Source organism: Mixophyes fleayi, chromosome 2 (assembly GCF_038048845.1).
Source record: "Mixophyes fleayi isolate aMixFle1 chromosome 2, aMixFle1.hap1, whole genome shotgun sequence".
Taxonomy (NCBI): Eukaryota; Metazoa; Chordata; class Amphibia; order Anura; family Limnodynastidae; genus Mixophyes; species Mixophyes fleayi.
Genome location: NC_134403.1, coordinates 180360873 through 180376866, shown reverse-complemented (window position 1 = coordinate 180376866; position 15994 = coordinate 180360873). Strand labels below are relative to the sequence as shown.

At 39.6% G+C, this 15994-nt stretch overlaps 1 long non-coding RNA gene across 1 annotated transcript in view; it reads left to right on the top strand.

Moving 5' to 3' along the window:
- LOC142140257 (uncharacterized) overlaps positions 1-12938 on the top strand; it is a 30681-nt gene extending 17743 nt beyond the window's left edge. Inside the window, exons 2-3 of the long non-coding RNA XR_012688361.1 lie at positions 2174-2258; positions 12616-12938. This is a non-coding gene — a long non-coding RNA (uncharacterized LOC142140257). The remainder of the gene's footprint in view (positions 1-2173; positions 2259-12615) is intronic.
- Positions 12939-15994: the final 3056 nt, after the last annotated feature.

The window sequence follows — 15994 nt, the reverse complement described above, 5'->3', positions numbered from 1 at the left end:
TTACTTTTATGACATATAGTTTAAGGGAAAAAAATTCAGATAATTTTGATAGGCATGGATACAAAGTTATATGACATAATGCGGGTTTTGGCGGGCTTGCCCAAGACTGGATTCCTAGCAAGGTAATGCAGAAGGTCAAACAGTATTTTGACTGTTTGAGCCTGTAGCCTTGAGTAACTCTAGTGCTGTGTGCTGTAAGATGCAGCTGAATGCTAATCATTGTCATAGTTTAGGAATTACAATTTTACCTTGCTTGTGTTCATGGTCAGAATGAGTATTAGGAGCACAGTCAAGGGCTGAAACAAAACGCAGAGGCAATGACATACAGGTGAACACCAAAGGGTAGGAGAAGACAAGCAATTGTAAAAGCAGAAGTAACAGGAGATTTTAGCAAGGAAATGTTTTTCACTGTTTCAAATTCCAGCTCATTTTTTATAGACAATAATAGAAACGAAGAATAAGGAACATTTAGTCACTTATTGATATACACTGATAATTGACAATCAGTACCAGAGACGCAGCGAGGGCGGTGCGGCCGGTGCGACCGCCCAGGGTGTAAAGCCAAGGGGGTGCCACGGCCGCCCGCACTTTATACCCTGCTAGCCAGACCGCCCCCGTATCTCTGTACAATTGGAAGCATGCTGCGTTCCTGTATAGAGGCAGCATGTGACGCCTCTCATTACACAGGGGCGGAGCCTCTTCATGTGAACACTGCACAAGCTCACCCCTGACCTCTCTGCTCTTCGTCACATGATGCAGGTTTTTGCACAGATTCCGCTGCATTTCTGAGGTCGGCAGACTTTCACCCCTCCTCCCCTCACTCCCCACCATGTTTATGTCTGCCTGTCTCTATCTCTCACCCCCTGTCTCTTCTGCCCTCTTGTGTTTTCCTCTCTGTCTGCTATTTTGTATGCGTGGCTCTGCCACCCCCCTCCCCCCCTTGTGTGTCTGTGCATCTATGTGTCTGTCTGTCTCTTTCTTACCCTCACTTTGTGTCTGTCTTTAATTTTGTGCAACTTTGAGTCCCCCAGCCCTGTCTCTTCTCCCGTTGTGTTTTCCTCTCTGCAATTTTGTATGTGTGGTCCTGCCCCCCTCCCCTTTGTGTGTCTGTGCATCTCTGTCTTCTCTGTGTCTGTCTGTCTCTTTCTTACCCCCACTTTGTGTCTGTCTTTCTGAATTAATTTTGTGCAACTCTGTGTGTCTCCTGCCCTGTCTCTTCTGCCCTGTTGTGTTTTCATCTCTGTCTGCAATTTTGTATGTGTGTCTTTGCATCTCTGTCTTACCTGTCTGTGTCTGTGCATCTGTTACCCCCACTTTGTGTCTGTCTTTAATTTTGTGCAACTGTGTCTCCCCCTGTGTTTCTTTGCCCACTGTTTATTTTATCTATCTCCTCCCCTTCTTCTACCATTTGCCCCCAACACATACTTTTCCCCTGTGCCCCTCACGGCTACCCCTTCTTCTCCCCTCTTACCTTCTTCCTCCTCTTCTGCTGACGTCGATGCAGTCCTGGTGGCTGCCAATTGGAAGAGCTGCGGACAAACTTCTGAGGAACATCGCGGCTGCACCTTTTTACTGTTACTATATTAAATTCTCTGCTGACTTTTCCTTATACCTCAATGTGGTGCAAGGAAAAATCAACTGAGATTTCTTGTAAAAATTCCGCGGCCACGATGTTCTGAGGAACAGGGTGCTAAATGAATCTGCCGCTAAGGGTCCTATTCATAACTTCATTAGCACATGCACTTTTAAGACAGGGATTCCTCATTGAAGTTGCATGTACTAAAGGGCAGATTTATTAAAGGATGAAAAGCCCTATTACCAACGAAAATTGGAATTTTCACCTGCGATAGTTCTTTTCGTTTCACCTTATACATCAAAAGTTTATTGCCAGCGATAAACCTGATGGTAGTGAGATATGCCAGCTTTTTACATAATTTTTTAGATTAGCAGACCAGCTGCTGTATTGATACATTTTTGCGATAAGGGATTTTTCTATCACCGTAATAAGTAGTATTTACATTTTTTTTTACATATCGCCATGAAGGGGCTGTTCGTGGTAAATAGGCCACTGTATTTTGTTTTCAGTGTTGTTCTTGTGATGGGTCTTTTTTAATATAGTGAAATACCTTAAAATATTAGATTTATGATTACATAGCATATTTACTTTGTATAGTGATACAAGCATCCCACATGGATGGCCTGCACTTCCCTGCACTGCTACAGAGGAGAACCAGACAGGCCAGAATGCCAGCTGCAAGGTAAGTGGGCCTTCAGTCAATGACCTTTATCAGTGTCTCTTGCTCCTTAGTGTTGTGGAACTACAAAGCACAGCATGCCCTACCAGAGGGCAAGCTGGAACTTGTCGTTCGAAAAAAGCTGGAGAGCCATAGGTTGCACTGTATCCAGCCAGCCACATAATACACTTGTGGAACTGTCATCACAGAGATGAGCCACTGGTTGTGCAGGCTTTCTTTATGATAGCTAACATTTTTTTATTGTTAAACTTTTTTATGTGTTTGGTTTTTATTTATTATACACATTGGGCATGTAACTAGGGCAGCGTAATCCTCCAGGGCGCAATGTCAAGCTTTCGTGACGGCTGGGAGAGACTACCTACACATACCTAGATGGGGGGGGGGGGGGGCGCCAGTGCTCTTTCCTGCCCAGGGCACTAAAATTTCTAGTTACGACTCTGATCAGTACAATAGTAACACATACTTTTTAAACAGTTGACTAAACAACCTTTCTCAGCAGAAATTGAAGGTCTGTCAGTCTTCAGCAACCCACAGGACTTAGTGACAGGAGCCACGTATTTTGCTTTAGGCTTCGGTCCATAAAGGACACGTTAAGGGCTTTTCATTGCAATGATCAAAGTACAGTCGACAAATAAAGTCATTATTCATGAAACCGCTTCCTATTTTCACTTTTCAAAAATCCTTTTTTTTAATTAAGTGTTTGTATGTTTAATATTTCACTGTGATCAAAATTTGACACATTTTTTTGTTACTTGAAATTATTTGATCCTCTGTGAAAACATTTTTATAGTAACTGATGCAATGGGTAGCAGCAGGAATTGGTGAAAAAAATGCTCAAAACTCTCAAAAATGATGGATCATAATCTAATAGTTCCACTGTATATGTACTTTTTGAACTTTGCTAATAAAGAGATTTTATACAGAAACTGTACAAAAAAAACACATTTAGCACATTTCATGTGTGTTGGATAAAATAAAAAATAATTGTACTTCCATAGCTGCGGGATTGTCTGTTAATACATTTTTCAGTAGAGCATGGCAAACATGAAATTGTGCTGCATGATAAGATGTTATTATTAAGAGGGCATTATTATTATTAATATTAGTAGTTACAGTGATAGTAAATTCATATATAGAGAGAAACTAGAATATGTGTACTAAATCACTTATGTCCATCTATTTTCACAAGGATTTAAAGAATAATTGCATATAAATGTTGATTTGAGAAATAATTCCACCTTTGTTAAATGTATCTGCACTGTCCAAGCCCTGAGGGTAATTTTAGATAATAAAAAGCTCTATCTGTGTGCTATGTTTTACAAGACATGATCGCCCAATTCTGATGCAATGTTTTTAATTCACTCTTTTTTGATAACATTTAATTACACTTCGTGGCAACTCTATTAGGTACACCTGCACGTTAATGCAGATATCTAATCAACTAATCATGTGCCAAAAAGTCAATGCATAAATGCATGCAGATGTGATCAAGAGATTCAGCTGTTATTCAGACCATGTACCAGAATTAGGGGTGTGCACCGCCCACTTTTGGTGTTTTGGGTTTTGGGTTCTGATTAGCTTGAGGTTTTGGGTTCTGATTTGTTTTGCCAAAACACCCCACGAAAGGTTTTGGTTCTGATATTGGGTTTTGATTTTTTTTTAAAAAAGCATAAAAAGTGCTAAAATCCATATTTTTTATTTTTTTTTCACTCCTACACTATTATTAACCTCAATAACATTCATTTCCACTAATTTCCAGTCTATTCTGAACACCTCACACCTCACAATATTGTTTTTAGTCCAAAAGGTTGCACCGAGGTAGCTGGATGTCTAAGCTAAGTGACACAAGTGTGCGGCACAAACACGTGGCCCATCTAGGAGTGGCACTGCAGTGGCAGACAGGATGGCAGTTTGCAAGAGTTTGCTAGAGGTGCAAGATGGAATTGTCCTTGGGCCCTCCCACCCACCCTGATGTTGTTGAAATAGGACATTCGCACTTTAACAAACCAATCAGGTACAGTGAACGTAGTTTAATCTCTGGTACTAATATTTCTGGACTGCAGGAACAGTGAACGTAGTTTAATCTCTGGTACTAATATTTCTGGACTGCAGGACTATCTCTGATCGAGATCGTGGAGGAAATTGACGAGGAGGGTGTTGCTGGTGTGGATACAACAGGACCAAGGGATTTAGGTGTCCCTGGACTGCTGACAGTCCTAGCCACAGGTCCTGAACTAAACACTGAATTATGAAGGTTATTCAGGTGACGTATAAGGGAGGTTGTCCCTAGGTGGCCAAGATCCTTACCCCTGCTTATTTGAGCTTTACATAAGGTACATATGGCCATACATTTGTTGTCCGGATTGGGATAGAAATAACTCCAGACCGAAGAGGTGCATTTTTTGGTCTTCTGCCCAGGCATGACGATGGGCTTTTTCATCCCATGGCCAACAACTGTTTCCCCCCCTGGTGCCTCATTTAAGATAACCACATCAGCATCCTCCTCATCAAGTTCCTCCTCAGTGCCAGCTACATCAATATCCTCCTACCGGTGTACAACATTGACACCTTCATTAGCCAAATCTGTAACTGGACTGTGGGTGATCCTTCCAGCATATGCAGAGGGCGTGCTGCAAATGGCGGAAGGAGCCACCTCTTCCCGTACAGTGATGGGAAGGTCAGGCTTCGCAACCACCAACACCCTTGGACTCGCCTTGGGGATTTGTGATGCCATCTCTTTAGAAGGCAGAGTTGTTTGCTGTGTTGTTGCTGACAGCATAACTATTTTTAATTTTTTTGAGGGAGGGGGAGGAGGAGGGCTTAGATCTTTGGGTGAAGCTGAACCACTAGTCATGAACACGGGCCAGGGCCTAAGCCGTTCCTTGCCACTCCGTGTCGTAAATGGCATATTGGCAAGTTTACGTTTCTCCTCAGATGATTTCAATTTTCTTTTTTTGCTAATTTTAGTGAACTTTGGCTTTTTGGATTTTACATGCCCTCTACTAGGAGATTGGGCATCGCCCTTGGCAGACGACGTTGATGGCATTTCATTGTCTATGTCATGACTAGTGGCAGCAGCTTCAGCATTAGGAGGAAGTGGTTCTTGATCTTTCCCTACTTTATCCTCCAAATTTTGATACTCAATTTTATGCAGCACAAGAGAGCGTACCCCTAAACCACACACACTCGGCAAAGCCTTTACAAATTATCTGCGGCACAGGAGTGTACCACTGGACTGGAGTTATACATCAGTACCTATTTTTTGGTACAGCAGCAACAGTGAACGTAGTTTGACTTTGAAATAGCAGTACCTATTTTTTGGTACAGCAGCAACAGTGAACGTAGTTTGACTTTGAAATAGTACCTATTTTTTGGTACAGCAGCAACAGTGAACGTAGTTTGACTGTGAAATAGCAGTACCTATTTTTTGGTACTGCAGCAACAATAAACGTAGTTTGACTTTGAAATAGCAGTACCTATTTTTTGGTACAGCAACAACAGTGAACGTAGTTTATTTAAACTATATAACGTATTTTTATATATTGCAGTACTAATATTTCTTGACTGCAGGAGCTGTGAACCTATTCATATATTGCAGTAGAAATTTTTTGAGACTTTTTTTACAATTTTTTTTATATTTTTTTTAAATTATTTTTGTATAAGTTTTTTTATAATTTTTTTTTTATTTTTTTATAACTTTTTAATAATTTTCAAATAACAATGCCCTTAGCAGAACAGAGCACAGGACACAGGCAGCACCACTGGACTCAGCACAGGATCTCAAAGGAAACCACTGAAAACAAAAGCAGGACAGGAGCTCCCTAACTACAACCTCCCTCACGAGTTTTCGCAGCCAGAATGAAGATGGCGGCCGCGAGCGGTGAATTTATGACATCCGAGTCTCGTGAGATCCGACGCTAGATTTGGATGTCATAGCCTCGTTTGGGATTTTTTTTGCCGTCGGATTCGCACTGTCCGGGTGGGCTCGGATTAGCGAAATCCGAGCCCGCTCATCACTAACCAGAATGGGAAGCAATATGACCTAAATTGCCTTGACTGTGGAATAGTTAGTGTCAGACAGGGTGGTTTGAGTATCTCAGATACTGCTGATATCCTGGGATTTTCACACACAACAGAGAATAGTGAGTAAAACAAAACACATCCAGTAAGCATCGATATCTGTGGATGAAAACACTGTGATAATGAGAGAGGCCAGAGGAGAATGGCCTGACTGATTCAAGCTAACAGGAAGGTGACTGTAACTTAAATAACCATGCGCTACAACAGTGGTATGCAGAGGGGCATCTCTGAATGTACAGCATGTCACACCTTGAACTGGATGTGCTACAGCAGCAGAAGACCACATCGTGTTCCGCTCTTGTACGCTAAGAACAGGAAACCGAGGCTACAGTGGGTATAGGTTCATCAAAACTGGACAGTTTAAGATTGGAGAAATATTGCCTGATCTGACAAAGCTAGATTTCAGCTGTGGCATGCAGATGGTAAGGTCACAATTTGGAGTAAATAACATGAATCCCTGTATCCCTCCTGTCTTGTGTCAACGATGCAGGTTGGTGGTGTAATTACGTGGGGAATCTTTTCTTGGCACACATTGGGCTCCTTAATACAAATTGAACATTGTTTCAATTACACAGTATATCTGAGTATTGTTACTGAGTATGTACATCCCTTTATGGCCAAAGCCTACATGTCTTCTAATGACTACTTCCAGCACAATAACGTGCCGTGTCACAAAGAACACGCCATCACAAGCTGGTTCCATGAACATGACAATGAGTTCATTTTATTGAAATGGCACAGTCACCAGATCTTTACGATGCGGTGGTACAGGAGATTTAGAGCATGAATGTTTAGCAGACAAATCTGTGTGATGCTATCATGTCAACCTGGACAAAATCTCTAAGGAATGTTTCCAGCACCTTATAGAGTCCATATCACAAATAATTCAGGCTGTTCTGGGGGCAAAGAGGATCCTATCCAGTACTAGAAAAGTGTACCCCATAAAGTGGCCAGTGAGTGTATATAATGTACAGCAGAAGCAATCACTGCTTTATTGTTTTACTGCTGCAGTGTGAATGTGCATGGAGTGTGTTCATATTGTCTTCTTCTACTACGATTACCCTAGGCCAGTCATCGCCAACAAGGGTTGGGTACTATTTGATGATGGCGTTAATACCGACATCAGTTAAACCTACAAAAAAATTCTGATTTCAAGATTGCCTACAAAAAGAAAATAATGACTTAGAATAAAAATGACAGTGTGGATAGCCGATATCCTTACGTTACATACCGATTGCTGTGAATTGCGGCACTTTAAATTGACGTGACTGTTCATAGTCTCAGTAATATCTCTGTATTTAAAGCACCAATGCCTAACCCTAACTTCTAAATGAGATATTAACGTTATGGGGTCCTGGCATTGGTGCTTTAAAGACGGAGAAATCACTGCAGCTATTAACAGTGACGTCAATTTAAAGTTCCGCAATTCACAGCAATTGGGATATCAGCTATCTACACTGCCATTTTTATTGTAAGTCATTATTTTCTTTTTGTGGGCATTTTTGAAATTGGAATTTTTTTGTAGGTTTAATTGATGTCAGTATAGTGGTAGTCATTAATATGACTACCACCAGCCAACAGATGGCCATAGGGACTTCACTTCTGCACCCAGCTCCTTCCTGCTTTATGCCCCATCAGTCCCTTTCTCTGATTTATGCCCCACCTAGCTTCACTTGTGGCCCCAGCTCTTATGTAATAAGAAAAAGCTGAGGCAGTAAATGAAGCTCAGTGAGTCATGTATCAGAAAATAAGAATTAACTTGATCTTACTCTTTGCTGGAAGCAGCCAACTTCCACACCATGTAACCTCCTCCGCACAATGCAGGGTGGTATCTTCGTTACAGCAGCACCTTTAAGATCAAAGGATGAGTGACATGCTGTCTGCACCATGTAGTGTCCCTCCTTCAAACGGTGAAAGACCTGTGTAATTCTTGCCTGCTTCATTAAAGCAAGATAAAAAGTCTTTCGAACAGGACCTGTTATACACCGGGGTACTGAAAAGTTGTTTTCCGTTTCTGGTTCTGTTTTTGGTCCCAACTTTCTCTCTTTGATGGGTCTCTCCCACCTTCCTGCCCTTTTGTCCCAAGTCGCAGGAAGTTGGGAGGCATTTTCCAGATCACTGTGACGAGTATGTGCTGCAGGCACCAGAAGCAGATGCTTCTGGTGCTTACGGCAATTTAAGGGTGTTTTTAGGGTAGGCAGTTTGGGGGCACTATTTGATTAAATTACATGAGAACAGTTTCTACTTAATACTGATATGAAGGTTAATATGTGGCCTCTTTGAAGGTTGGAAGGCCACATGTGGCCCTTAAAGTTTATCAGGTTGCTTTTCTCTGCCTAATACCATTCACATGCTAATGTAAATTATAATTCTTAAAAATCAAACAACTGAGAGCACCTCCATACTGCATTAACTAAAAATAATTTCATTCTAAAATTCACAAATTTTGCACATACCAGAAATCAATAAAATATAAGTATATCCCAGTCACTCATCAGGTTTGCCCCTAATGTCTCTGTTGTCCAACATAGAGCAGACCTCACACACAGTGATCCTTATCCATTGGAATATCAACAGAGACATTGGGAGCAAACCTTATAAGTGACTGTGATATGCTTACATCTTATTGATCTCTGGTAAGTGCAAAATCTGTGAATTTTATAATAAATTTCTTTTAGTTAATGCACTATGGAGGTGCTCCCATTTGTATGATTTTTCAGAATTGAGTTTTGCTCATGGAGATTTGGTTTATGAAGGGGAGCACACACCAACTAAAGTCTGCTTGGTTTGGAAAATACAAGCACCGTGAGAAGAAAGGATTTATCACAGACATTTTAAAATACTTTGTCTGTTAAACAACATCTGCAATAGGTATTAGGTGATATATTGACAGTTTATTATTGCTTTGCACACTGTGAACATTGTGAATTGTAATGTAAATTAGAGTTCAAAATATTTTTGAAGCGATTGTACAACTGATTGTCTTATATTCATGTAACCCCCACTGTCATGTGACCCAGACTGTATGGAAGGACTGTACCGTCAACACCTATACACTTCCTATAGTTAGAAATCAACTAATTGTTAGAAGTGTGAGTGTGAAATTAGAAGAACTGTAAACAATTAAATATAGTACTCCCAAGAATTAATTACACTTCTTTATTAATTGTTTTGATTTGTAGTAGCGATTGTGTGAATTACTATTCCATACAAGAGATTTTGTGCATGTTTAATTAATGTGCACAGAGCTGTGTTGATATCTTAGCCTTGCTTGTTTGTCACAGAACAATAAACTTGACTAAAATATATATTGTTTAAACTATTAAATATTAACAGCCTTAAATTCACTAATGTTCTATATTTAGAAATGTAGTTTTATATGTACTTACAAATGATCTCATTATTTATGGTTTGCTTCTAGGCTGTTGATCTATGCACAATTATTGTATCTATTTTAATTCTTTCTGTTTATGTACAGCGTAAGGCAGTCTGCCAGGTAACCTTCTCTGCTAGCAGCTGTGACATGCCGGCTTGAGTATGAACCCCTACCTATGCAAATCGCCCTTCATAACTAGGCTAATCACATGCAAATTAGCTGCTCATACTTGCATAAAAATAGCATATTTAAGCCTACTTTAAGAACATTTGCAGTCTGATATGCTGTATATTATGTACTTGTGTCATAATGGTAACAATACATCATGCATTGCCAATATCCAAGCAATTTCGCAATATTTCATAGATTTCTAATAGCTTGGGTGCCAACCTGGTTGCAATTGTATGGAAAATAGAGCCTGTGCATTTCTGGCTTGTGAAGGATTAAGATATAATGAAAATACTGGCAAACTAAACAAAACAGCCAGAAGAGGTCATCATAGACTTAGCTAAAAGATCCAGACACTGACAGCTAATATAGAAACAAAAATGGAAGGAAAATAAAATTGACTTTTGTGCAGAATTCATCAAGTGCTTGGCCTAGTTAGTGTTTGACTTAACTATCCGAGAAGCTGGTTCATTGACTCACTTAATTCAACAACCGTTTACATGCACACAAGCTGAGCTGCTGTTTTTTTTTAGCTCTCTTAATAACCTCCAATATCCATCATTCCATTTAAATCTTTTAGTTAATACTATTAACTAAGCACAGATCATGCTAGGCTGTGGCATCATGCCACCAATATAATGTTATGTTCACTTCTATTATCCATGTCGTCTGTTGCACACTCACTCTCTTTTAATTTGCTGACATCCTTAAGCAGGTGCTATTTACTGCGATGCAGAGAATAATCTGCAATCTACCATGTGCTTCCAGGTGACAAAACTTGAATGAGGAACATGAAGTGCTCTTGATTCGCAGATGGGGGGAATGGGTTGGGTACGATATGGCGATGATAAACATGTCGACAGTTGTATTGTTGACACCAAAATGGTGACAGTGTAAATGTCGACATATTCATTCTGTCAATATGTTTAAAATGGTAACATTGTGACCACCGACATTCAAAGGGCAATGCCAGCGGTAGCTGGGGACCCAATACAGTTGGTGTGGTGGCACAAAATAGTTGATTTGTAAAAAAAAAACCACAATCATAAACCCCAACACATTAAACCTAGTGCTGCTGGCGTAGGTGAATACATAATTTTGGTGCCCGATAGGTCACAGCAACCCCAGGCTGCCATTGACAGATTGGCATGCAGGTGCTTGTACTATAGGCACCATCATATTTATAGCTGCCAAGGCATGCTGGCACTTGGGGAACAACTGCTGGGACCTGTAGTGCACCGATAAAATGTAAATAAGCCACATACCTTGTTGCCATAATAATTTTATTGGAAAAAAATGAAAATCCCCAGTAATACTCACCAACATCCAAGTCCTTCAGCTGAAATAATTCCCATTATCCAATTATTGTGACAAAAAAAACCAAGTAAAATTATTTCAAGGATTCCGTTTAAATGTCGACATTACTACTGTCGACAGTCACAATATCACCATTTTAAACATGTCAACAAAATAAATATGTCGACATTTACACTGTCATCATTATGGTGTCAATAATATAGCTGTCGACATATTCAACGTAGCTAGAATGACTACATCCTGAATAAATCGCTTTGTTCTTCTGCAGTCACTGCTACATAATTTGCCTTTATATGCCAGGTCTCCCATTCTAGAGAAAGGTTACATTTTGGTGATTCCCAAGTATAGATATGCACTAACTACTAAAAAATCATTTGTAGATGCCATTCAGAGGGAGATTGAGCATAACAGCAACAAAGCTCAGTTTACTTCTTGCTACAAATAAGGTATAGATATTGCAATATTTACTGGGACAAATGATGCAATGGAGCACTTGTCTCTGTGGCCTGTACGTACTGTCCTCCTCTGCCAACCAGCACTCACATACAGTAGTCATAGTGTAGAGTGTGTAGAGCAATCCAGCAGGTCCATCTCTTTTCGGGGGGCACTGGATTAAACCATTCATCCCAGTAAATTTTGCTTGACAACCCCCTTCATATTCCATTCTTATAAGCAAAAACCAAGATGTTTCAATTGCAATTAATAGATAAGGATAACAGACACCGGACACTGAAAGATGATAGAAATGATTAGTTGGGGAAAATCCCAGTTCTTCTTGTTTTATGCTGATAGGAGGCCAAAGATATGATAAAAACTGCATGATTCCATGGATACATTCTATCTGCAAATGAGATTTTTCAGCATGAAAATGCTCCATGTCACAAAGGTAGAAAAAATTTGGAATGGTTCCAGCAACATGACAGTTAATTCAGCTAGAGCAGGAAATTTCCCAGTCACCATATCCCAATCCAATCGAGCATCTGTTTGATGTTATGGAAGAAGCTATTCAGTGAATAAATCCACCACTGTCTTATTTACACTAGTTACAGGTATTATTAGAATCAACATTTGTCCCTCTGCCTCATTTTCTACACCATACACTACTATTTAGCAGATATACCTATTAAAGTGGACCCAAGTAGACACTCAGAGGTTCTTGTAGCGTTGAATGCATTTGCGTCTTGACACTTTTAGGACAAGACACATGCATGGAAACATGAACATTTATGTGAATATGCTTAATTGAACTCATCTCACAATGCAACACTAGCATATTTGTAAAGATCTGACTTGACAGTGCATGTAATAAATTGTCATGTAGACAACAAAGAATAGTGTCATATTTACCATGTTAAATGCAAATTATATGTAAGTAAAATTAAATTAAATGCAAACATCTTTTATATTCCCCTTTAATAGTAATTTCCCACAACAGTCCTAATGGAAATGCATGGCCTCAACTTCATATACTATAGCAATCACAATAAGGAATTACGTGCCATCAGCTAGAAAGGTGAAGACAAAAACATCCAATCAGCAATGGCAAGTGCTGCCTATCGTCATCATCATCATTGCATCTCTTTGTACCAGCCCTCCAGCACCTGTATCAGATGTATATGTGTTTGTATGTAGGTCTACCTCAGTCACAATTATGTGAACACACACTTACTGTACTTGGCCTATGCTTCCCTATCCCTTTGCTCCATCGTTGCAAGTGTACGATGCAACTAAATCTGCATATGCACATATGTGCAAAAGAAATTTTGGGCCCCGAGATACTGCAACTTCTTGGGGTCCCTTCCATAGCCGCTAAGGGGGGAGGGGACATAACTGGTTGGTGGCTCCTCCCACCAGGCCTGGGCCCTGGTAGTTTGTACTTGGTTCTACCCCTCTCAGCATCCCTGCATATGTGTACACATTTTTTTGATGCATATGCGCAATATGAAAGTGCATATTTTACACTATTAAAACAAATATATCTCCAACTCTATGTGAAATCATAGGTGTATATCACTGTGTATGTGTGTTTTACTGTATAGTCTCAGCAGGTCTTCCATCTGCCTTAAACATCTATTATCAAAATTATGGTAGAAACAATTGGCTTGTGTTGTTAAAGTGGACAAAAGATTAACAGAATAATTTCACATAAAAATACATACATTAAAGAAAACTTTTGGCAACCCATTCCGTATTTTAAACGATTACATTCTTTTTTTTGAACTATGACAAAATACAAAGAAACATTCAGGTACAAACCATGATGAAACATGTACAGGATAAGCAGCACTATAAAACACAGGGTCAAAATAACAGAAACAATACATGGATTAATTTTGACCATAGTAAAACCCAGAAATTGTTCTGTACAGTCATTTTTGTAAACAAACCATAAATCAACAGACATGGCTAATATGAAAAAGGGAGAGATATATCAGTTGTAGAGTTTAGGATCTACATTATAACTATTAATGCTCCAGACTCAGACCACATGAAGCAAGGTAGTTTAATGGGGAATGAGCTCCATTGCTTAATTCCAATTTTCCATATGAACAAGGACACTGTCATCAATGTAGTCTGTTTCCAGGATGTTGCAAGGACAGTTTGTTCAACCATCAAAATATTGATGGCTAGCCACCTTGATTGGGTGTATTTTAGCTCTCTTGCCCACTAGAAAGGTTGAAGGCTGGCATCCAACTGTGAAAAAAATGTGAAAACCTGAATTCCAATGTAACCAGATAGGGCCACCAAATATGAAATATTTGGTGTTAGGCTATACAGTATAACAGTATACTTATCTGCTGCCCTAATGCATTACCGTTTTAAAATGATAAATGTCAGTGCCGGGCTCTTAAGTGACGTCAATAAGACAGATATAGTGTGTTACTGTGTTCTGGTAAGTCTGTGTTCTATACATGTCTGACTTCTCACCATCAAAATTTTTCTGTAGGCATACCTGGTGTCGTTCTTATTGTAGTCGGTAAAATGGCTACCACCGATTTTGTTTGCCTTATTTTACTTGTAGCACAATTATCACTCCAAATTATTTAATAAGTTTTATCTGTTTTGAAAATCAGGGGGTAAATGTATCAAGCTGAGAGTTTTCCGGCAGGTTTGAACAAACAATCAGATTCTAGCTATCATTTATTTAGTACATTCTACAAAATGACAGCTAGAATCTGATTGGCTGCTATAGGCAACATCTCCATTTTTAAAACCCGCTGGAAAACTCTCAGCTTGATACATTTACCCCCAGGTGCTATTTGCACTGGAACAAGAAAACGTTTTTTGACTTCAGTATTGACGGTCCTAATACAGAATGATTATTAAATGAGAATACTTTAGGCTAGATTTTATTGGCTAAACACTCTGTTTTGACCTCACAAACATTATTAAAGTACAGTCACTTTGTCTTCAGCTTTAATAGGGTTGTGAGCAATTAGGTTACAGGAATCATGAGAATTGGAGAGTACTTTTTGTCTTGTTTTTTGTCTTGCTCATTATTTGTCAGTGTCTCTTACTTTTAGTAGTATTTGTTTTGTTAGTCTTGTTTGTGAGTGGCATTAATGGTAGTATAAGTCACTGGTTCCCAAACTGTGCGCCATGGCTCCCTTGGGTGCTGCAGCACTCTCATAGTGTCCTTCCCATCGAGCTCCCTGACACAGCATCTCCAGGCCCCTCCCCCTCCGTCTCCTCCACCATTCACCCCATTAGCTGGAAGGTGGTGACGTGCAGATTGGGAAGTGGAGCCGACAGCCTTCTACATGCATTCACCCCTCAGTGTTGTAAATACTGCGTTCACCCTCTTTGCCAAACTACTTCCCTCTAGCTGTGCAAAATTCTGCATCTCCACAAATGTGGCTTTGTTGTTCCACAAAAATCTTGTTCCAGTGGAAATCTTGGGGCACTTACACAAACTGAGGCACAAAATGCACAAAGCACATGTGAGCCCCAAAAAATACATTTAATGAGGTTATCTAAGTTTTAGATAAGACCCTTCTTTAATTTGCTACCTAGTTACGGTATACTCCTGTACTTTATTCTTTAATAAAAAAAAACCAGACAGTGTGATGAGGGAGATATTGTGATAAGGAACACAGTGTAATGCAGGGTGCACAGTGTGATGCAGGGTGCACAGTGTGGAAAGGGGAACAGTGTGATGAGGGTGACAGTGTGAAAAGGGGCACAGTGTAAAGAGGGGCACAGTGTGAAAAGAGGGCCTAGTATGCTAAAGCACAGAGAATCCTTGTTCCATTTGCGACAACATATCTGTGTGAAGCTGGGATTTCGACTGTTGCTGTAATAAAAAGCAGGTACCATTCAGAAATCAATGTGGAACAGGAAATAATAGTGGCAGTGTCCAAGCTTTGAAAGTGTGCTAAGGAAGCGCCCTATTTATGTACATTTGTTTTTTTGTTTACATGTATTTAGAGAGTTTGGTGGAACCTAGTGTACATAAGGGGCTGCATACCCAGTGAAGCGCTGATGACACAGAGTCTTTTGTTATCTAAAGTGTCCAAGCTGATCCCAAGGTTTGAAAAGTTGGGCACAACAGGCACACACATCCCATTAATAAATAAATTTAGTATTTTTATAGCATTATTTAATAACAAGGCACATTTTTGCGATTTTGTATTTTTATTTTGTTTGTTTTTATTCCTGTTAATGAATGCTTTAATTGTTCTTTGAAATAAATATGATTGAAAAAAATATTAAAAATATTCCTTTTCCTTGGATTTTTGTGTATTATTTTTGAAAACAGCTTAATAGGTATTTCTGTCCTGACCTAAATACTTATTAC